The sequence below is a fragment of the Uloborus diversus genome, chromosome 5, assembly GCF_026930045.1.
Source record: "Uloborus diversus isolate 005 chromosome 5, Udiv.v.3.1, whole genome shotgun sequence".
In the NCBI taxonomy this organism is placed as follows: domain Eukaryota; kingdom Metazoa; phylum Arthropoda; class Arachnida; order Araneae; family Uloboridae; genus Uloborus; species Uloborus diversus.
The window spans coordinates 113,156,259-113,176,240 of record NC_072735.1 but is presented as its reverse complement, the minus strand read 5'-3'; the positions used below and the strand labels follow the sequence as shown (position 1 = coordinate 113,176,240).

The window sequence follows — 19,982 nt, the reverse complement described above, 5'->3', positions numbered from 1 at the left end:
TTTAATCATCGTTGCTTTCCTGATTTAAGCAGGAACCCAGGCAAAAAAATTATTCGAAACCTGACTTTTCGGTGCAATACGTGTCCCATGTGGTCTAGTGGTTAGGATTCCTGGCTTTCACCCAGGCGGCCCGGGTTCGATTCCCGGCATGGGAAACAGCGGCAGGCTATTATATTTACTTTTCCGTGTTCCCAGCCCAGAGTTTCGATTTTAAAACTCGTACGAACCTCTTTGAATTACATTGCTGAATTGCCTTACTTTTCACAATCAAATTTGCGCTACCTTTTTATTAAACCTCAGTCTGTAATGTCACTAAGAAAGAGAGAAGGTTTCATATATTTTATTTAATTTACGCACTAATTAAAAATCTTCGTTAAGGAAATGGCTCCACAATCTCGCATCCCGCGTGGTCTAGTGGTTAGGATACCTGGCTCTCACCCAGGAGGCCCCGGGTTCAATTCCCGGCGCGGGAACGGGTTCCATGGTGTAACGGTTAGCACTCTGGACTTTGAATCCAGCGATCCGAGTTCAAATCTCGGTGGGAACTGTGTCTTTTTTCATTTTCTCCTCAATAAACGAATCTTTTATGATATTTATCATCAAAAACCTGACAACAGCTTTATAAATTTTCAGGTTCTTGCAGGTAAGAGGAAAGTGGAACCCTCATTTTAATACATAAACAACAAATGCAATTTTTGATGAGAAATTGTGATGAAAAGATATTTCTCTGATTTTAGTTAAAGTTCTGAAAAAGCTCTTATTTTTTCCTCATACACCCCCCACCCCCATTAACACAGGCGAAAGCTTGCAAGAAGAAAAAAAAATGTATTTTAAATATGCATATTCTAAAAAGTAAGATAGTAGACTCACCGAAAGACTCGAGGAGTATTTGCACAAGATTACTGGCAGTTTGATGCTTAATGTCCTATTGGTAGCAGCAATCGCCATTATTGAAGCTTTATTCACAGCACGTAAGGCAATGAGGAAGAAAGGACGTAACATTACTTTTCAAATTTTTGAGCAAGACACCTGCAAAGTTGAAACCGTAGATAGACTTACATTCAGAGTTTTTTCTTTTTACATTATTTATACAGAAGCACCTACAAATGCGCCATTAAACACCCTATCCTGATTTTTCATCTTACCGATTGTGCTATCATATCTCTGTAAGTCGCCATTATTGTCTCCCTTATTTTACCTGTAACCTGTCCCATGTGGTCTAGTGGTTAGGATTCCTGGCTTTCACCCAGGCGGCCCGGGTTCGATTCCCGGCATGGGAAAAGGTTCCATGGTGTAATGGTTAGCACTCTGGACTCTGAATCCAGCGATCCGAGTTCAAATCTCGGTGGAAACCTTTAGTTTTATCATCTAGATAAAGTGATCTTTTTTTCTCTTGTAACATTGCAAAACTGACGTATTCTTCATAAACTATCACATCTTCTTTAGAGTAGGGCAGAGATAAATTTTCCCTGTTTGTGCCAAACATGTGCTGCATATTAAATTTTAGTTGAGTAGAGAAAGGTAGGAAAATACTCTGAGAATTTAATCATCGTTGCTTTCCTGATTTAAGCAGGAACCCAGGCAAAAAAAATTATTCGCAACCTGACTTTTCTGTGCAATACGTGTCCCATGTGGTCTAGTGGTTAGGATTCCTGGCTTTCACCCAGGCGGCCCGGTTTCGATTCCCGGCATGGGAAACAGCGACAGGCTATTATATTTACTTTTCCGTGTTTCCAGCCCAGAGTTTCGATTTTAAAAACTCGTACGAACCTCTTTGAATTACATTGCTGAATTGCTTACTTTTCACGATCAAATTTGCGCTACCTTTTTATTAAACCTCAGTCTGTAATGTCACTAAGAAAGAGAGAAGGTTTTATATATTTTATTTAATTTACGCACTAATTAAAAATCTTCGGTAAGGAAAATGGCTCCACAATCTCGCATCCCGCCGTGGTCTAGTGGTTAAGATACCTGGCTCTCACCCAGGAGGTCCGGGTTCAATTCCCGGCGCGGGAACGGGTTCCATGGTGTGACGGTTAGCACTCTGGACTTTGAATCCAGCGATCCGAGTTCAACTCTCGGTGGAACCTTGTCCTTTTTTCATTTTCTTCTGAATAAACGAATCTTTTATGATATTTATCATCAAAAACCTGACAACAGCTTTATAAATTTTCAGGTTCTTGCAGGTAAGAGAAAGTGGAACCCTCATTTTAATACATAAACAACAAATGAAATTTTTGATGAGAAAATTGTGATGAAAAGATATTTCTCTGATTTTAGTTAAAGTTCTGAAAAAGCTCTTATTTTTTTCCTCATACACCCCCCACCCCCCATTAACACAGGCGAAAGCTTGCAAGAAGAAAAAAAAAATGTATTTTAAATATGCATATTCTAAAAAGTAAGATAGTAGACTCACCGAAAGACTCGAGGACTATTTGCACAAGATTACTGGCAGTTTGATGCTTAATGTCTATTGGTAGCAGCAATCGCCATTATTGAAGCTTTATTCACAGCACGTAAGGGCAATGAGGAAGAAAGGGGACGTAACATTACTTTTCAAATTTTTGAGCAAGACACCTGCAAAGTTGAAACCGTAGATAGACTTACATTCAGAGTTTTTTTCTTTTTAACATTATTTATACAGAAGCACCTACAGATGCGCCATTAAACACCTATCCTGATTTTTCATTCTCACCGATTGTGCTATCATATCTCTGTAAGTCGCCATTATTGTCTCCCTTATTTTACCTGTAACCTGTCCCATGTGGTCTAGTGGTAAGGATTCCTGGCGTTCACCCAGGCGGCCCGGGTTCGATTCCCGGCATGGGAAAAGGTTCCATGGTGTAATGGTTAGCACTCTGGACTCTGAATCCAGCGATCCGAGTTCAAATCTGGGTGGAACCTTTAGTTTATCATCTAGATAAAGTGATCTTTTTTCTCTTGTAACATTGCAAAAACTGACGTATTCTTTATAAACTATCACATCTTCTCTAGAGTAGGGCAGAGATAAATTTCCTGTTTGTGTCAAACATGTGCTGCATATTAAATTTTTAGTTGAGTAGAGAAAGGTAGGAAAATACTCTGAGAATTTATTCATCGTTGCTTTCCTGATTTAAGCAGGAACCCAGGCAAAAAAATTATTCGAAACCTGACTTTTCTGTGCAATACGTGTCTCATGTGGTCTGCTGGTTAGGATTCCTGGCTTTCACCCAGGCCGCCCCGGGTTCGATTCCCGGCATGGGAAACAGCGACAGGCTGTTATATTTACTTTTCCGTGTTCCAAGCCCAGAGTTTTGATTTTAAAACTCGTACGAACCTCTTTGAATTACATTGCTGAATTGCTTACTTTTCACAATCAAATTTGCATTACCTTTTTATTAAACCTCAGTCTGTAATGTCACTAAGAAAGAGAGAAGGTTTCATATATTTTATTTTAATTTACGCACTAATTAAAAATCTTCGTTGAAGGAAAATGGCTCCACAATCTCGCATCCCGCGTGGTCTAGTGGTTAGGATACCTGGCTCTCACCCAGGAGGCCCGGGTTCAATTCCCGGCGCGGGAACGGGTTCCATGGTGTAACGGTTAGCACTCTGGACTTTGAATCCAGCGATCCGAGTTCAAATCTCGGTGGAACCTTGTCTTTTTTCATTTTCTCCTCAATAAACGAATCTTTTATGATATTTATCATCAAAAACCTGACAACAGCTTTATAAATTTTCAGGTTCTTGCAGGTAGAGAGAAAGTGGAACCCTCATTTTAATACATAAACAACAAATGCAATTTTTGATGAGAAATTGTGATGAAAAGATTTTTCTCTGATTTTAGTTAAAGTTCTGAAATAGCTCTTATTTTTTCCTCATACACCCCCCATCCCCCATTAACACAGGCGAAAGCTTGCAAGAAGAAAAAAAAATGTATTTTAAATATGCATATTCTAAAAAGTAAGATAGTAGACTCACCGAAAGACTCGAGGAGTATTTGCACAAGATTACTGGCAGTTTGATGCTTAATGTCTATTGGTAGCAGCAATCGCCATTATTGAAGCTTTATTCACAGCACGTAAGGCAATGAGGAAGAAAGGGACGTAACATTACTTTTCAAATTTTTGAGCAAGACACCTGCAAAGTTGAAACCGTAGATAGACTTACATTCAGAGTTTTTTCTTTTTAACATTATTTATACAGAAGCACCTACAAATGCGCCATTAAACACCCTATCCTGATTTTTCATCTTACCGATTGTGCTATCATATCTCTGTAAGTCGCCATTATTGTCTCCCTTATTTTACCTGAAACCTGTCCCATGTGGTCTAGTGGTTAGGATTCCTGGCTTTCACCCAGGCGGCCCGGGTTCGATTCCCGGCATGGGAAAAGGTTCCATGGTGTAATGGTTAGCACTCTGGACTCTGAATCCAGCGATCCGAGTTCAAATCTCGGTGGAACCTTTGGTTTATCATCTAGATAAAGTGATCTTTTTTCTCTTGTAACATTGCAAAACTGACGTAATCTTTATAAACTATCACATCTTCTCTAGAGTAGGGCAGAGATAAATTTTCCTGTTTGTGCCAAACATGTGCTGCATATTAAATTTTAGTTGAGTAGAGAAAGGTAGGAAAATACTCTGAGAATTTAATCATCGTTGCTTTCCTGATTTAAGCAGGAACCCAGGCAAAAAAATTATTCGCAACCTGACTTTTCTGTGCAATACGTGTCCCATGTGGTCTAGTGGTTAGGATTCCTGGCTTTCACCCAGGCGGCCCGGTTTCGATTCCCGGCATGGGAAACAGCGACAGGCTATTATATTTACTTTTCCGTGTTTCCAGCCCAGAGTTTCGATTTTAAAACTCGTACGAACCTCTTTGAATTACATTGCTGAATTGCTTACTTTTCACGATCAAATTTGCGCTACCTTTTTATTAAACCTCAGTCTGTAATGTCACTAAGAAAGAGAGAAGGTTTCATATATTTTATTTAATTTACGCACTAATTAAAAATCTTCGGTAAGGAAAATGGCTCCACAATCTCGCATCCCGCGTGGTCTAGTGGTTAGGATACCTGGCTCTCACCCAGGAGGTCCGGGTTCAATTCCCGGCGCGGGAACGGGTTCCATGGTGTGACGGTTAGCACTCTGGACTTTGAATCCAGCGATCCGAGTTCAAATCTCGGTGGAACCTTGTCTTTTTTCATTTTCTCCTGAATAAACGAATCTTTTATGATATTTATCATCAAAAACCTGACAACAGCTTTATAAATTTTCAGGTTCTTGCAGGTAAGAGAAAGTGGAACCCTCATTTTAATACATAAACAACAAATGCAATTTTTGATGAGAAATTGTGATGAAAAGATATTTCTCTGATTTTAGTTAAAGTTCTGAAATAGCTCTTATTTTTTCCTCATACACCCCCCATCCCCCATTAACACAGGCGAAAGCTTGCAAGAAGAAAAAAAAATGTATTTTAAATATGCATATTCTAAAAAGTAAGATAGTAGACTCACCGAAAGACTCGAGGAGTATTTGCACAAGATTACTGGCAGTTTGATGCTTAATGTCTATTGGTAGCAGCAATCGCCATTATTGAAGCTTTATTCACAGCACGTAAGGCAATGAGGAAGAAAGGGACGTAACATTACTTTTCAAATTTTTGAGCAAGACACCTGCAAAGTTGAAACCGTAGATAGACTTACATTCAGAGTTTTTTCTTTTTAACATTATTTATACAGAAGCACCTACAAATGCGCCATTAAACACCCTATCCTGATTTTTCATCTTACCGATTGTGCTATCATATCTCTGTAAGTCGCCATTATTGTCTCCCTTATTTTACCTGTAACCTGTCCCATGTGGTCTAGTGGTTAGGATTCCTGGCTTTCACCCAGGCGGCCCGGGTTCGATTCCCGGCATGGGAAAAGGTTCCATGGTGTAATGGTTAGCACTCTGGACTCTGAATCCAGCGATCCGAGTTCAAATCTCGGTGGAACCTTTAGTTTATCATCTAGATAAAGTGATCTTTTTTCTCTTGTAACATTGCAAAACTGACGTATTCTTTATAAACTATCACATCTTCTCTAGAGTAGGGCAGAGATAAATTTTCCTGTTTGTGTCAAACATGTGCTGCATATTAAATTTTAGTTGAGTAGAGAAAGGTAGGAAAATACTCTGAGAATTTAATCATCGTTGCTTTCCTGATTTAAGCAGGAACCCAGGCAAAAAAATTATTCGAAACCTGACTTTTCTGTGCAATACGTGTCCCATGTGGTCTAGTGGTTAGGATTCCTGGCTTTCACCCAGGCGGCCCGGGTTCGATTCCCGGCATGGGAAACAGCGACAGGCTATTATATTTACTTTTCCGTGTTCCCAGCCCAGAGTTTCGATTTTAAAACTCGTACGAACCTCTTTGAATTACATTGCTGAATTGTTTACTTTTCACAATCAAATTTGCGCTACCTTTTTATTAAACCTCAGTCTGTAATGTCACTAAGAAAGAGAGAAGGTTTTATATATTTTATTTAATTTACGCACTAATTAAAAATCTTCGGTAAGGAAAATGGCTCCACAATCTCGCATCCCGCGTGGTCTGGTGCTTAGGATACCTGGCTCTCACCCAGGAGGCCCGGGTTCAATTCCGGCGCGGGAACGGGTTCCATGGTGTGACGGTTAGCACTCTGGACTTTGAATTCAGCGATCCGAGTTCAAATCTCGGTGGAACCTTGTCTTTTTTCATTTTCTCCTGAATAAACGAATCTTTTATGATATTTATCATCAAAAACCTGACAACAGCTTTATAAATTTTCAGGTTCTTGCAGGTAAGAGAAAGTGGAACCCTCATTTTAATACATAAACAACAAATGCAATTTTTGATGAGAAATTGTGATGAAAAGATATTTCTCTGATTTTAGTTAAAGTTCTGAAATAGCTCTTATTTTTTCCTCATACACCCCCCACCCCCCATTAACACAGGCGAAAGCTTGCAAGAAGAAAAAAAAATGTATTTTAAATATGCATATTCTAAAAAGTAAGATTGTAGACTCACCGAAAGACTCGAGGAGTATTTGCACAAGATTACTGGCAGTTTGATGCTTAATGTCTATTGGTAGCAGCAATCGCCATTATTGAAGCTTTATTCACAGCACGTAAGGCAATGAGGAAGAGAGGGACGTAACATTACTTTTCAAATTTTTGAGCAAGACACCTGCAAAGTTGAAACCGTAGATAGACTTACATTCAGAGTTTTTTCTTTTTAACATTATTTATACAGAAGCACCTACAAATGCGCCATTAAACACCCTATCCTGATTTTTCATCTTACCGATTGTGCTATCATATCTCTGTAAGTCGCCATTATTGTCTCCCTTATTTTACCTGTAACCTGTCCCATGTGGTCTAGTGGTTAGGATTCCTGGCTTTCACCCAGGCGGCCCGGGTTCGATTCCCGGCATGGGAAAAGGTTCCATGGTGTAATGGTTAGCACTCTGGACTCTGAATCCAGCGATCCGAGTTCAAATCTCGGTGGAACCTTTAGTTTATCATCTAGATAAAGTGATCTTTTTTCTCTTGTAACATTGCAAAACCCCCTGACGTATTCTTTAAAAACTATCACATCTTCTCTAGAGTAGGGCAGAGATAAATTTTCCTGTTTGTGTCAAACATGTGCTGCATATTAAATTTTAGTTGAGTAGAGAAAGGTAGGAAAATACTCTGAGAATTTATTCATCGTTGCTTTCCTGATTTAAGCAGGAACCCAGGCAAAAAAATTATTCGAAACCTGACTTTTCTGTGCAATACGTGTCTCATGTGGTCTGCTGGTTAGGATTCCTGGCTTTCACCCAGGCCGCCCGGGTTCGATTCCCGGCATGGGAAACAGCGACAGGCTGTTATATTTACTTTTCCGTGTTCCCAGCCCAGAGTTTTGATTTTAAAACTCGTACGAACCTTTTTGCATTACATCGCTGAATTGCTTACTTTTCACGATCAAATTTGCGCTACCTTTTTATTAAACCTCAGTCTGTAATGTCACTAAGAAAGAGAGAAGGTTTTATATATTTTATTTAATTTACGCACTTATTAAAAATCTTCGGTAAGGAAAATGGCTCCACAATCTCGTATCCCGCGTGGTCTAGTGGTTAGGACACCTGGCTCTCACCCAGGAGGCCCGGATTCAATTCCTGGCGCGGGAACGTGTTCCATGGTGTAACGGTTAGCACTCTGGACTTTGAATCCAGCGATCCGAGTTCAAATCTCGGTGGAACCTTGTCTTTTTTTATTTTCTCCTGAATAAGCGAATCTTTTATGATATTTATCATCAAAAACCTGACAACAGCTTTATAAATTTTCAGGTTCTTGCAGGTAAGAGAAAGTGGAACCCTCATTTTAATACATAAACAACAAATGCAATTTTTGCTGAGAAATTGTGATGAAAAGATATTTCTCTGATTTTAGTTAAAGTTCTGAAATAGCTCTTATTTTTTCATCATACACTCCCCACCCCCCATTAACACAGGCGAAAGCTTGCAAGAAGAAGAAAAAAATGTATTTTAAATATGCATATTCTAAAAAGTTAGATAGCTTTACTCACCGAAAGACTCGAGGAGTATTTGCACGAGATTACTGGCAGTTTGATGCTTAATGTCTATTGGTAGCAGCAATCGCCATTATTGAAGCTTTATTCACAACACGTAAGGCAATGAGGAAGAAAGGGACGTAACATTACTTTTCAAATTTTTGAGCAAGACACCTGCAAAGTTCAAACCGTAGATAGACTTACATTCAGAGTTTTTTCTTTTCAACATTAATTATACAGAAGCACCTACAAATGCGCCATTAACCCATTCTTTGCCCCGGCCGATACAGGATCGGCCGCGCAGTTTGTGTTAATACTGCCCCGGCCGATTCAGGCTCGTTGCAAGAAAATGGTTCCTAACTGCCTTCGACGAATCTGTGTCGTCACGGCGTTTCTAGCAGTTTTTGCTTCGACCGAATATGTGTCGACGATCCTTCCAGGGGCAAAACCCTGTTATTGTGCTTCTCTGTTGGGTTCTGGTGCTTTTAGGGGAGCGGTAATGTAGCTCTTTTTCTTAGACAAAAGGGATGTAACTTATAGTATTTCACGAAACTTGTTGTATTTTATTTTATTTTACTAAGATATTAACCTTTCAAGTACTCCTGGATGGGACACGTATAATTCTTCAATTAATCAGGCATTATATTTTTATCTTTTCGTGGAAGCTTTGTTTCTTAGCATTCTGGCATTTGAACTCCTGATGAACAAGTGTGAAAATATTTCCTTATACATTTAACAATATTTCTATGCCTGAATAAAGCAAATAAACAGAAATATTCTTTTCTTGTTATCAAAAATCCACCTTCTTACTGACAAAAGCATCCTTCACTAAATTGTTCATAATCCTCAAATTTTATAATTTATTTTACATAATATATTTTTTTAATTATCTTACACATCTTAATTTTGTACGAGTATGTTTTTTTTTATTATGACGTGTTTACTACGCTTTTTATTTATTTGTATACTATTATCATTTTTTATTATTTATTTATTTTTAAATCGTGATATTTTCATACTTAAATTTTAACTTTTTATACTCGCGGCATTCTTTGATGGATTTTTAGTGATACAGTTTTGAATATTTTTAATTTCAGAAACAAAAATTATGACGACCGCATTGATTATACGTAATAGTTGACCATGCAAAACCTAAAATATATACCACAGTACAAATGAAATGATAATATCTTGAGTTCATTTCGCTTTACTCATACGAAACGAAACATTCCTTTTCTCCCTTTCTTTTACAGATTTTATTTATTGTTTTAAAATAGCTCCAATTGCACCTTCTTTTATGAGATTTTAAAAATAGTAATAAAATATTTGGTTTCTTTTCAATGATGAATTTGCCTTAATTAGTAAATAATCCTATGAAACTAACTAAAATTTATCCAAATATGTTAAAATAAGAAAAACAATCCGACTCGATTTCAAGCAAGATTTTCTTTTTTTTTTCTTTTGAAGACATGTTCTCAAATACAAGCAGTAAAGCTTGCTTTGAAATTCCTTTCTGAATCAAACTGTTTTGTTGTAAGAAAATAATGTGAAAGGGTTGACTACAAGACACCAAGGGGGACATCTCCTTAGGGAAACCGCCCAGGCAGTCTCTGTTATTCCTCTCTCAGTTGGGGGCTATTAGTTGCTTGCACAAAAGTATTCTTTAGGGAAATAGGGGATTAGCCGCAAGTTTTGATCTTTTGTAATCATTTATCTTTAAAATACTTCACACGCTTGAGCAACTGATATTTGGACACTCAGAAGGGATTTAAAAGTCATCGCAATTACGATAAGAGAACCGAAAAGCAAAGAGATGTCACTGTGTTTATTGGTCGTTTTGAAGGGTCACAATGTATCAAAAGGCACCGAAGAATACTTTTTGTCAGCTTAGAAAATCATTCCCACAGTTAAAGGTTTTTTGTCCTTTCAAATCCCTTTCTCACAGGTTGGATCGTTCAGTCAATTGTTTAAAGAATGTTTTGTTGAGCCCTTTTGAAAGGTAGATCATCTTACATTTAACAGTTTTGATTTCTTAAGTTAAGTGTATAAAAAGAAAAAAAATGATATACTGAGATAAAAGCAAAAAGAAAAATAAATCAATAAAATAATTAGTGTTATAAAAATAATTGCTTTTCGTCCTATACTCTATTGTCTATTGTTTATTATTGTCCCGTTATGTACTGTGTAAATTTAATGAATATTTCAGCACATATTAGCAACCTTGTATTTTATTGCACTATTTAATTCAGTGCCGAAAAGCTAATAAAGCGAAGCGATTTTCGAATGCAAGCTGAACAGCAAAAACAACATTAAAATCCCGAGAGCAAAATGAGAAGAAAAGCGCTATTACAACGTAGCAAAATGCAACTCCGTTCTTTATCTGCGGCATGCGCGTTAAGGGGTTTCGGGCTGATCATGGAATGGGCTAAACACCCTATCCTGATTTTTCATCTTACCGATTGTGCTATCATATGTCTGTAAGTCGCCATTATTGTCTCCCTTATTTTACCTGTAACCTGTCCCATGTGGTCTAGTGGTTAGGATTCCTGGCTTTCACCCAGGCGGCCCGGGTTCGATTCCCGGCATGGGAAAAGGTTCCATGGTGTAATGGTTAGCACTCTGGCCTCTGAGTCCAGAGATCCGAGTTCAAATCTCGGTGGAACCTTTAGTTTAACATCTAGATAAAGTGATCTTTTTTCTCTTGTAACATTGCAAAACCTGACGTTTTCTTTATAAACTCTCACATCTCCTCTAGAGTAGGGCAGAGATAAATTCTAATGTTTGTGTTAAACTTGTGCTGCATATTAACTTTTAGTTGAGTAGAGAAAGGTAGGAAAATACTCTGAGAATTTAATCATCGTTGCTTTCCTGATTTAAGCAGGAACCCAGGCAAAAAAATTATTCGAAACCTGACTTTTCGGTGCAATACGTGTCCCATGTGGTCTAGTGGTTAGGATTCCTGGCTTTCACCCTGCGTCCCGGGTTCGACTCCCGGCATGGAAAACAGCGACAGGCTATAATATTTACTTTTCCGTGTTCCCAGCCCAGAGTTTCGATTTTAAAACTCGTACGAACCTTTTTGAATTACATTGCTGAATTGCTTACTTTTCACGATCAAATTTGCGCTACCTTTTTATTAAACCTCAGTCTGTAATGTCACTAAGAAAGAGAGAAGGTTTTATATATTTTATTTAATTTACGCACTAATTAAAAATCTTCGGTAACGAAAATGGCTTCACAATCTCGTATCCCGCGTTGGCCAGTGGTTAGGATACCTGACTCTCACCCAGTTGGCCCGCGTTCAATTCCCGGCGCGGGAACGGGTTCCATGGTGTAACGGTTAGCACTCTGGACTTTGAATCCAGCGATCGGAGTTCAAATCTCAGTGGAACCTTGCCTTTTTTTATTTTCTCCTGAATAAGCGAATCTTTTATGATATTTATCATCAAAAACCTGACAACAGCTTTATAAATTTTCAGGTTCTTGCAGGTAAGAGAAAGTGGAACCCTCATTTTAATACATAAACAACAAATGCAATTTTTGATGAGAAATTGTGATGAAAAGATATTTCTCTGATTTTAGTTAAAGTTCTGAAATAGCTCTTATTTTTTCCTCATACACCCCCCCACCCCCCATTAACACAGGCGAAAGCTTGCAAGAAGAAAAAAAAAATGTATTTTAAATATGCATATTCTAAAAAGTAAGATTGTAGACTCACCGAAAGACTCGAGGAGTATTTGCACAAGATTACTGGCAGTTTGATGCTTAATGTCTATTGGTAGCAGCAATCGCCATTATTGAAGCTTTATTCACAGCACGTAAGGCAATGAGGAAGAGAGGGACGTAACATTACTTTTCAAATTTTTGAGCAAGACACCTGCAAAGTTGAAACCGTAGATAGACTTACATTCAGAGTTTTTTCTTTTTAACATTATTTATACAGAAGCACCTACAAATGCGCCATTAAACACCCTATCCTGATTTTTCATCTTACCGATTGTGCTATCATATCTCTGTAAGTCGCCATTATTGTCTCCCTTATTTTACCTGTAACCTGTCCCATGTGGTCTAGTGGTTAGGATTCCTGGCTTTCACCCAGGCGGCCCGGGTTCGATTCCCGGCATGGGAAAAGGTTCCATGGTGTAATGGTTAGCACTCTGGACTCTGAATCCAGCGATCCGAGTTCAAATCTCGGTGGAACCTTTAGTTTATCATCTAGATAAAGTGATCTTTTTTCTCTTGTAACATTGCAAAACCCCCCTGACGTATTCTTTAAAAACTATCACATCTTCTCTAGAGTAGGGCAGAGATAAATTTTCCTGTTTGTGTCAAACATGTGCTGCATATTAAATTTTAGTTGAGTAGAGAAAGGTAGGAAAATACTCTGAGAATTTATTCATCGTTGCTTTCCTGATTTAAGCAGGAACCCAGGCAAAAAAATTATTCGAAACCTGACTTTTCTGTGCAATACGTGTCTCATGTGGTCTGCTGGTTAGGATTCCTGGCTTTCACCCAGGCCGCCCGGGTTCGATTCCCGGCATGGGAAACAGCGACAGGCTGTTATATTTACTTTTCCGTGTTCCCAGCCCAGAGTTTTGATTTTAAAACTCGTACGAACCTTTTTGCATTACATCGCTGAATTGCTTACTTTTCACGATCAAATTTGCGCTACCTTTTTATTAAACCTCAGTCTGTAATGTCACTAAGAAAGAGAGAAGGTTTTATATATTTTATTTAATTTACGCACTTATTAAAAATCTTCGGTAAGGAAAATGGCTCCACAATCTCGTATCCCGCGTGGTCTAGTGGTTAGGACACCTGGCTCTCACCCAGGAGGCCCGGATTCAATTCCTGGCGCGGGAACGTGTTCCATGGTGTAACGGTTAGCACTCTGGACTTTGAATCCAGCGATCCGAGTTCAAATCTCGGTGGAACCTTGTCTTTTTTTATTTTCTCCTGAATAAGCGAATCTTTTATGATATTTATCATCAAAAACCTGACAACAGCTTTATAAATTTTCAGGTTCTTGCGGGTAAGAGAAAGTGGAACCCTCATTTTAATACATAAACAACAAATGCAATTTTTGATGAGAAATTGTGATGAAAAGATATTTCTCTGATTTTAGTTAAAGTTCTGAAATAGCTCTTATTTTTTCATCATACACTCCCCACCCCCCATTAACACAGGCGAAAGCTTGCAAGAAGAAGAAAAAAATGTATTTTAAATATGCATATTCTAAAAAGTTAGATAGCTTTACTCACCGAAAGACTCGAGGAGTATTTGCACGAGATTACTGGCAGTTTGATGCTTAATGTCTATTGGTAGCAGCAATCGCCATTATTGAAGCTTTATTCACAACACGTAAGGCAATGAGGAAGAAAGGGACGTAACATTACTTTTCAAATTTTTGAGCAAGACACCTGCAAAGTTCAAACCGTAGATAGACTTACATTCAGAGTTTTTTCTTTTCAACATTAATTATACAGAAGCACCTACAAATGCGCCATTAACCCATTCTTTGCCCCGGCCGATACAGGATCGGCCGCGCAGTTTGTGTTAATACTGCCCCGGCCGATTCAGGCTCGTTGCAAGAAAATGGTTCCTAACTGCCTTCGACGAATCTGTGTCGTCACGGCGTTTCTAGCAGTTTTTGCTTCGACCGAATATGTGTCGACGATCCTTCCAGGGGCAAAACCCTGTTATTGTGCTTCTCTGTTGGGTTCTGGTGCTTTTAGGGGAGCGGTAATGTAGCTCTTTTTCTTAGACAAAAGGGATGTAACTTATAGTATTTCACGAAACTTGTTGTATTTTATTTTATTTTACTAAGATATTAACCTTTCAAGTACTCCTGGATGGGACACGTATAATTCTTCAATTAATCAGGCATTATATTTTTATCTTTTCGTGGAAGCTTTGTTTCTTAGCATTCTGGCATTTGAACTCCTGATGAACAAGTGTGAAAATATTTCCTTATACATTTAACAATATTTCTATGCCTGAATAAAGCAAATAAACAGAAATATTCTTTTCTTGTTATCAAAAATCCACCTTCTTACTGACAAAAGCATCCTTCACTAAATTGTTCATAATCCTCAAATTTTATAATTTATTTTACACAATATATTTTTTTAATTATCTTACACATCTTAATTTTGTACGAGTATGTTTTTTTTTATTATGACGTGTTTACTACGCTTTTTATTTATTTGTATACTATTATCATTTTTTATTATTTATTTATTTTTAAATCGTGATATTTTCATACTTAAATTTTAACTTTTTATACTCGCGGCATTCTTTGATGGATTTTTAGTGATACAGTTTTGAATATTTTTAATTTCAGAAACAAAAATTATGACGACCGCATTGATTATACGTAATAGTTGACCATGCAAAACCTAAAATATATACCACAGTACAAATGAAATGATAATATCTTGAGTTCATTTCGCTTTACTCATACGAAACGAAACATTCCTTTTCTCCCTTTCTTTTACAGATTTTATTTATTGTTTTAAAATAGCTCCAATTGCACCTTCTTTTATGAGATTTTAAAAATAGTAATAAAATATTTGGTTTCTTTTCAATGATGAATTTGCCTTAATTAGTAAATAATCCTATGAAACTAACTAAAATTTATCCAAATATGTTAAAATAAGAAAAACAATCCGACTCGATTTCAAGCAAGATTTTCTTTTTTTTTTCTTTTGAAGACATGTTCTCAAATACAAGCAGTAAAGCTTGCTTTGAAATTCCTTTCTGAATCAAACTGTTTTGTTGTAAGAAAATAATGTGAAAGGGTTGACTACAAGACACCAAGGGGGACATCTCCTTAGGGAAACCGCCCAGGCAGTCTCTGTTATTCCTCTCTCAGTTGGGGGCTATTAGTTGCTTGCACAAAAGTATTCTTTAGGGAAATAGGGGATTAGCCGCAAGTTTTGATCTTTTGTAATCATTTATCTTTAAAATACTTCACACGCTTGAGCAACTGATATTTGGACACTCAGAAGGGATTTAAAAGTCATCGCAATTACGATAAGAGAACCGAAAAGCAAAGAGATGTCACTGTGTTTATTGGTCGTTTTGAAGGGTCACAATGTATCAAAAGGCACCGAAGAATACTTTTTGTCAGCTTAGAAAATCATTCCCACAGTTAAAGGTTTTTTGTCCTTTCAAATCCCTTTCTCACAGGTTGGATCGTTCAGTCAATTGTTTAAAGAATGTTTTGTTGAGCCCTTTTGAAAGGTAGATCATCTTACATTTAACAGTTTTGATTTCTTAAGTTAAGTGTATAAAAAGAAAAAAAATGATATACTGAGATAAAAGCAAAAAGAAAAATAAATCAATAAAATAATTAGTGTTATAAAAATAATTGCTTTTCGTCCTATACTCTATTGTCTATTGTTTATTATTGTCCCGTTATGTACTGTGTAAATTTAATGAATATTTCAGCACATATTAGCAACCTTGTATTTTATTGCACTATTTAATTCAGTGCCGAAAAGCTAATAAAGCGAAGCGATTTTCGAATGCAAGCTGAACAGCAAAAACAACATTAAAATCCCGAGAGCAAAATGAGAAGAAAAGCGCTATTACAACGTAGCAAAATGCAACTCCGTTCTTTATCTGCGGCATGCGCGTTAAGGGGTTTCGGGCTGATCATGGAATGGGCTAAACACCCTATCCTGATTTTTCATCTTACCGATTGTGCTATCATATGTCTGTAAGTCGCCATTATTGTCTCCCTTATTTTACGTGTAACCTGTCCCATGTGGTCTAGTGGTTAGGATTCCTGGCTTTCACCCAGGCGGCCCGGGTTCGATTCCCGGCATGGGAAAAGGTTCCATGGTGTAATGGTTAGCACTCTGGCCTCTGAGTCCAGAGATCCGAGTTCAAATCTCGGTGGAACCTTTAGTTTAACATCTAGATAAAGTGATCTTTTTTCTCTTGTAACATTGCAAAACTGACGTTTTCTTTATAAACTCTCACATCTCCTCTAGAGTAGGGCAGAGATAAATTCTAATGTTTGTGTTAAACTTGTGCTGCATATTAACTTTTAGTTGAGTAGAGAAAGGTAGGAAAATACTCTGAGAATTTAATCATCGTTGCTTTCCTGATTTAAGCAGGAACCCAGGCAAAAAAATTATTCGAAACCTGACTTTTCGGTGCAATACGTGTCCCATGTGGTCTAGTGGTTAGGATTCCTGGCTTTCACCCTGCGTCCCGGGTTCGACTCCCGGCATGGAAAACAGCGACAGGCTATAATATTTACTTTTCCGTGTTCCCAGCCCAGAGTTTCGATTTTAAAACTCGTACGAACCTTTTTGAATTACATTGCTGAATTGCTTACTTTTCACGATCAAATTTGCGCTACCTTTTTATTAAACCTCAGTCTGTAATGTCACTAAGAAAGAGAGAAGGTTTTATATATTTTATTTAATTTACGCACTAATTAAAAATCTTCGGTAACGAAAATGGCTTCACAATCTCGTATCCCGCGTTGGCCAGTGGTTAGGATACCTGACTCTCACCCAGTTGGCCCGCGTTCAATTCCCGGCGCGGGAACGGGTTCCATGGTGTAACGGTTAGCACTCTGGACTTTGAATCCAGCGATCGGAGTTCAAATCTCAGTGGAACCTTGCCTTTTTTTATTTTCTCCTGAATAAGCGAATCTTTTATGATATTTATCATCAAAAACCTGACAACAGCTTTATAAATTTTCAGGTTCTTGCAGGTAGGAGAAAGTGGAACCCTCATTTTAATACATGAACAACAAATGCAATTTTTGATGAGAAATTGTGATGAAAAGATATTTCTCTGATTTTTGTTAAAGTTCTGAAATAGCTCTTATTTTTTCCTCATACACCCCCCACCCCCCCATTAACACAGACGAAAGCTTGCAAGAAGGAAAAAAATGTATTTTAAATATGCATATTCTAAAAAGTAAGATAGTAGACTCACCGAAAGATTCGAGGAGTATTTGCACAAGATTACTGGCAGTTTGATGCTTAATGTCTATTGGTAGCAGCAATCGCCATTATTGAAGCTTTCTTCACAACACGTAAGGCAATGAGGAAGAAAGGGACGTAACATTACTTTTCAAATTTTTGAGCAAGACACCTGCAAAGTTCAAACCGTAGATAGACTTACATTCAAGAGTTTTTTCTTTTCAACATTAATTATACAGAAGCACCTACAAATGCGCCATTAAACACCCTATCCTGATTTTTCATCTTACCGATTGTGCTATCATATGTCTGTAAGTCGCCATTATTGTCTCCCTTATTTTACCTGTAACCTGTCCCATGTGGTCTAGTGGTTAGGATTCCTGGCTTTCACCCAGGCGGCCCGGGTTCTATTCCGGCATGGGAAAAGGTTCCATGGTGTAATGGTTAGCACTCTGGACACTGAATCCAGCGATCCGAGATCAACTCTCGGTGGAATCTTTAGTTTATCATCTAGATAAAGTGATCTTTTCTCTCTTGTAACATTGCAAAGCTGACATAAGTTTAATAAACTCTCACATCTTCTCTAGAGTAGGACAGAGATAAATTCTCCTGTTTGTGTCAAACTTGTGCTGCATATTAACTTTAAGTTGAGTAGAGAAAGGTAGGAAAATACTCTGAGAATTAAATCATCGTTGCTTTCCTGATTTAAGCAGGAACCCAGGCAAAAAAGTTATTCGAAACTTGACTTTTCGTGGAAATGCGTGTCCCATGTGATCTAGTGGTTAGGATTCATGGCGTTCACCCGGGCGGCAAGGGTTCGATTCCCGTCGTGGGGAAACAGCGACAGGCTCTAATATTTACTTTTCCGTGTTCCCAGCAAAGAGATTCGATTTTACAACTCGGACGAACCTTTTTCAATTACATTGCTGAAATGCTTACTTTTCACGATCAAATTTGCCCTACCTTTTTATTAAACCTCAGTCTGTAATGTCAGTAAGAAGGAGAGAAGGTTTTATATATTACAGTAGAACCTCCCTTAAGGGACACCTCCGAATAAGGGACACCCCTATTTAAGGGACATTTTTACTGGTCCCAGTCCCTTTGAATCGGGACTTCCATGTATTTACCTCTAATTAAGGGACACTCTGTTTAAGGGACAGCTACAAAGCAAAAAAAATGCAAAAATAATGTATAAGCGCATAAGAGAAAGTAAATTAATGAAATTCAAGTTTCATTTTTCCTCTAAAAATTGAGGTAAGTTTGACATAAACATATGTGAAGGAAACAAGTAATGTGTTGAGAAAAAAAAAACTTCCTGAAATTAACATGCATGATTTGCCCTCTCAACAATTTATTCAAGTAGGTTCAAGGTCGACGGAGAGTTTTCAACAACTAATTTGCTTTGTATATAAGACTTAAAATTTGAACATTAATTGTAATTCACATAGTATTACATTGTAAATTACCCAACAATAAAGCAAATATATGCAATGAATTACTTCGCAATTATTTCTGCATGCTACAAAACTTTGCCATTAAAAAAATTTTGATTAAATCCTAATTGATAAAACAATATAAACTTAATAAAATTCAATTATTCAAATTTCTAAGCATGTATGAAACATTTTCAGTATTTAATCATAAGTATCAATAGTTAATGTGTGATATTATACTATTAAGTACACGGCATGCATCCATTCATCCACCTCCGAATAAGGGACACCTCTATTTAAGGGACAAAATGTCTGGTCCCATTAGTGTCCCTTATTGAGAGGTTCTACTGTATATTTAATTTACACACTGATTAAAAATCTTTGGTAAGGAAAATGACTCCACAATCTCGTATCCGTCGTGGTCTAGTGGTTAGGATACATGGCTCTCACCCAGGAGGCCCGGGTTCAATTCCCGGCGCGGGAACGGGTTCCATGGTGTAACGGTTAGCACTCTGAATAGTGAATCCAGCGATTCGAGTTCAAATCTCGGTGGAACCTTGTCTTTTTTTATTTTCTCCTCAATAAACGAATCTTTTATGATATTTATCATCAAAAACATGACAACAGCTTTATAAATTCTCAGGTTCTTGCAGGTAAGAGAAAGTTGAACCCTCATTTTAATACATGCACAACAAATGCAATTTTTGATGAGAAATTATGATGAAAAGATATTTCTCTGATTTTAGTTAAAGTTCTGAAATAGCTCTTAATTTTTCATCATACCCCCCCCCCCCCCAATTAACACAGGAGAAATCTTGCGAGAGAAAAAAATTGTTTTTTAAATATGCATATTCTAAAAAGTAAGATAATAGACTCACCGAAAGACTCGAGTAGTATTTGCACAAGATTACTGGCAGTTTGATGCTTAATGTCTATTGGTAGCAGCAATCGCCATTATTGAAGCTTTATTCACAACACGTAAGGCAATGAGGAAGAAAGGGACGTAACAGGACTTTTCAAATTTTTGAACAAGACACCTGCAA

The 19,982-nt window shown here is 37.5% G+C and overlaps 37 non-coding genes across 37 annotated transcripts; all 37 read left to right on the top strand.

Moving 5' to 3' along the window:
- Window positions 1–83: 83 nt before the first annotated feature.
- Trnae-uuc (transfer RNA glutamic acid (anticodon UUC)) lies at window positions 84–155 on the top strand. The gene has a single exon. It is a non-coding gene; the product is annotated as a tRNA-Glu (tRNA).
- Window positions 156–400: 245 nt separating this feature from the next.
- On the top strand, window positions 401–473 carry Trnae-cuc (transfer RNA glutamic acid (anticodon CUC)). Its single transcript has one exon. It is a non-coding gene; the product is annotated as a tRNA-Glu (tRNA).
- Window positions 474–475: 2 nt separating this feature from the next.
- Trnaq-uug (transfer RNA glutamine (anticodon UUG)) lies at window positions 476–547 on the top strand. The gene has a single exon. It is a non-coding gene; the product is annotated as a tRNA-Gln (tRNA).
- Window positions 548–1,208: 661 nt separating this feature from the next.
- Window positions 1,209–1,280, top strand: Trnae-uuc (transfer RNA glutamic acid (anticodon UUC)). Its single transcript has one exon. It is a non-coding gene; the product is annotated as a tRNA-Glu (tRNA).
- Window positions 1,281–1,282: 2 nt separating this feature from the next.
- Trnaq-cug (transfer RNA glutamine (anticodon CUG)) lies at window positions 1,283–1,355 on the top strand. The gene has a single exon. It is a non-coding gene; the product is annotated as a tRNA-Gln (tRNA).
- Window positions 1,356–1,625: 270 nt separating this feature from the next.
- Trnae-uuc (transfer RNA glutamic acid (anticodon UUC)) lies at window positions 1,626–1,697 on the top strand. Its single transcript has one exon. It is a non-coding gene; the product is annotated as a tRNA-Glu (tRNA).
- A 246-nt stretch (window positions 1,698–1,943) lies between these two features.
- On the top strand, window positions 1,944–2,016 carry Trnae-cuc (transfer RNA glutamic acid (anticodon CUC)). Its single transcript has one exon. It is a non-coding gene; the product is annotated as a tRNA-Glu (tRNA).
- A 2-nt stretch (window positions 2,017–2,018) lies between these two features.
- On the top strand, window positions 2,019–2,090 carry Trnaq-uug (transfer RNA glutamine (anticodon UUG)). Its single transcript has one exon. It is a non-coding gene; the product is annotated as a tRNA-Gln (tRNA).
- A 668-nt stretch (window positions 2,091–2,758) lies between these two features.
- Window positions 2,759–2,830, top strand: Trnae-uuc (transfer RNA glutamic acid (anticodon UUC)). Its single transcript has one exon. It is a non-coding gene; the product is annotated as a tRNA-Glu (tRNA).
- A 2-nt stretch (window positions 2,831–2,832) lies between these two features.
- Window positions 2,833–2,904, top strand: Trnaq-cug (transfer RNA glutamine (anticodon CUG)). Its single transcript has one exon. It is a non-coding gene; the product is annotated as a tRNA-Gln (tRNA).
- Window positions 2,905–3,171: 267 nt separating this feature from the next.
- On the top strand, window positions 3,172–3,244 carry Trnae-uuc (transfer RNA glutamic acid (anticodon UUC)). Its single transcript has one exon. It is a non-coding gene; the product is annotated as a tRNA-Glu (tRNA).
- Window positions 3,245–3,491: 247 nt separating this feature from the next.
- Window positions 3,492–3,563, top strand: Trnae-cuc (transfer RNA glutamic acid (anticodon CUC)). The gene has a single exon. It is a non-coding gene; the product is annotated as a tRNA-Glu (tRNA).
- Window positions 3,564–3,565: 2 nt separating this feature from the next.
- Trnaq-uug (transfer RNA glutamine (anticodon UUG)) lies at window positions 3,566–3,637 on the top strand. The gene has a single exon. It is a non-coding gene; the product is annotated as a tRNA-Gln (tRNA).
- Window positions 3,638–4,299: 662 nt separating this feature from the next.
- Window positions 4,300–4,371, top strand: Trnae-uuc (transfer RNA glutamic acid (anticodon UUC)). The gene has a single exon. It is a non-coding gene; the product is annotated as a tRNA-Glu (tRNA).
- Window positions 4,372–4,373: 2 nt separating this feature from the next.
- Trnaq-cug (transfer RNA glutamine (anticodon CUG)) lies at window positions 4,374–4,445 on the top strand. The gene has a single exon. It is a non-coding gene; the product is annotated as a tRNA-Gln (tRNA).
- A 266-nt stretch (window positions 4,446–4,711) lies between these two features.
- Trnae-uuc (transfer RNA glutamic acid (anticodon UUC)) lies at window positions 4,712–4,783 on the top strand. The gene has a single exon. It is a non-coding gene; the product is annotated as a tRNA-Glu (tRNA).
- Window positions 4,784–5,028: 245 nt separating this feature from the next.
- Trnae-cuc (transfer RNA glutamic acid (anticodon CUC)) lies at window positions 5,029–5,100 on the top strand. Its single transcript has one exon. It is a non-coding gene; the product is annotated as a tRNA-Glu (tRNA).
- Window positions 5,101–5,102: 2 nt separating this feature from the next.
- Trnaq-uug (transfer RNA glutamine (anticodon UUG)) lies at window positions 5,103–5,174 on the top strand. Its single transcript has one exon. It is a non-coding gene; the product is annotated as a tRNA-Gln (tRNA).
- A 661-nt stretch (window positions 5,175–5,835) lies between these two features.
- On the top strand, window positions 5,836–5,907 carry Trnae-uuc (transfer RNA glutamic acid (anticodon UUC)). Its single transcript has one exon. It is a non-coding gene; the product is annotated as a tRNA-Glu (tRNA).
- A 2-nt stretch (window positions 5,908–5,909) lies between these two features.
- Trnaq-cug (transfer RNA glutamine (anticodon CUG)) lies at window positions 5,910–5,981 on the top strand. Its single transcript has one exon. It is a non-coding gene; the product is annotated as a tRNA-Gln (tRNA).
- Window positions 5,982–6,247: 266 nt separating this feature from the next.
- On the top strand, window positions 6,248–6,319 carry Trnae-uuc (transfer RNA glutamic acid (anticodon UUC)). Its single transcript has one exon. It is a non-coding gene; the product is annotated as a tRNA-Glu (tRNA).
- Window positions 6,320–6,637: 318 nt separating this feature from the next.
- On the top strand, window positions 6,638–6,709 carry Trnaq-uug (transfer RNA glutamine (anticodon UUG)). The gene has a single exon. It is a non-coding gene; the product is annotated as a tRNA-Gln (tRNA).
- A 661-nt stretch (window positions 6,710–7,370) lies between these two features.
- Trnae-uuc (transfer RNA glutamic acid (anticodon UUC)) lies at window positions 7,371–7,442 on the top strand. Its single transcript has one exon. It is a non-coding gene; the product is annotated as a tRNA-Glu (tRNA).
- Window positions 7,443–7,444: 2 nt separating this feature from the next.
- On the top strand, window positions 7,445–7,516 carry Trnaq-cug (transfer RNA glutamine (anticodon CUG)). The gene has a single exon. It is a non-coding gene; the product is annotated as a tRNA-Gln (tRNA).
- A 587-nt stretch (window positions 7,517–8,103) lies between these two features.
- Window positions 8,104–8,175, top strand: Trnae-cuc (transfer RNA glutamic acid (anticodon CUC)). Its single transcript has one exon. It is a non-coding gene; the product is annotated as a tRNA-Glu (tRNA).
- Window positions 8,176–8,177: 2 nt separating this feature from the next.
- On the top strand, window positions 8,178–8,249 carry Trnaq-uug (transfer RNA glutamine (anticodon UUG)). The gene has a single exon. It is a non-coding gene; the product is annotated as a tRNA-Gln (tRNA).
- A 2,828-nt stretch (window positions 8,250–11,077) lies between these two features.
- Trnae-uuc (transfer RNA glutamic acid (anticodon UUC)) lies at window positions 11,078–11,149 on the top strand. Its single transcript has one exon. It is a non-coding gene; the product is annotated as a tRNA-Glu (tRNA).
- Window positions 11,150–11,151: 2 nt separating this feature from the next.
- Trnaq-cug (transfer RNA glutamine (anticodon CUG)) lies at window positions 11,152–11,223 on the top strand. The gene has a single exon. It is a non-coding gene; the product is annotated as a tRNA-Gln (tRNA).
- Window positions 11,224–11,880: 657 nt separating this feature from the next.
- Window positions 11,881–11,952, top strand: Trnaq-uug (transfer RNA glutamine (anticodon UUG)). The gene has a single exon. It is a non-coding gene; the product is annotated as a tRNA-Gln (tRNA).
- Window positions 11,953–12,615: 663 nt separating this feature from the next.
- Window positions 12,616–12,687, top strand: Trnae-uuc (transfer RNA glutamic acid (anticodon UUC)). Its single transcript has one exon. It is a non-coding gene; the product is annotated as a tRNA-Glu (tRNA).
- A 2-nt stretch (window positions 12,688–12,689) lies between these two features.
- Window positions 12,690–12,761, top strand: Trnaq-cug (transfer RNA glutamine (anticodon CUG)). The gene has a single exon. It is a non-coding gene; the product is annotated as a tRNA-Gln (tRNA).
- A 588-nt stretch (window positions 12,762–13,349) lies between these two features.
- Window positions 13,350–13,421, top strand: Trnae-cuc (transfer RNA glutamic acid (anticodon CUC)). The gene has a single exon. It is a non-coding gene; the product is annotated as a tRNA-Glu (tRNA).
- Window positions 13,422–13,423: 2 nt separating this feature from the next.
- On the top strand, window positions 13,424–13,495 carry Trnaq-uug (transfer RNA glutamine (anticodon UUG)). Its single transcript has one exon. It is a non-coding gene; the product is annotated as a tRNA-Gln (tRNA).
- A 2,828-nt stretch (window positions 13,496–16,323) lies between these two features.
- Window positions 16,324–16,395, top strand: Trnae-uuc (transfer RNA glutamic acid (anticodon UUC)). The gene has a single exon. It is a non-coding gene; the product is annotated as a tRNA-Glu (tRNA).
- Window positions 16,396–16,397: 2 nt separating this feature from the next.
- Window positions 16,398–16,469, top strand: Trnaq-cug (transfer RNA glutamine (anticodon CUG)). Its single transcript has one exon. It is a non-coding gene; the product is annotated as a tRNA-Gln (tRNA).
- Window positions 16,470–17,125: 656 nt separating this feature from the next.
- On the top strand, window positions 17,126–17,197 carry Trnaq-uug (transfer RNA glutamine (anticodon UUG)). Its single transcript has one exon. It is a non-coding gene; the product is annotated as a tRNA-Gln (tRNA).
- A 2,154-nt stretch (window positions 17,198–19,351) lies between these two features.
- Trnae-cuc (transfer RNA glutamic acid (anticodon CUC)) lies at window positions 19,352–19,423 on the top strand. The gene has a single exon. It is a non-coding gene; the product is annotated as a tRNA-Glu (tRNA).
- Window positions 19,424–19,982: the final 559 nt, after the last annotated feature.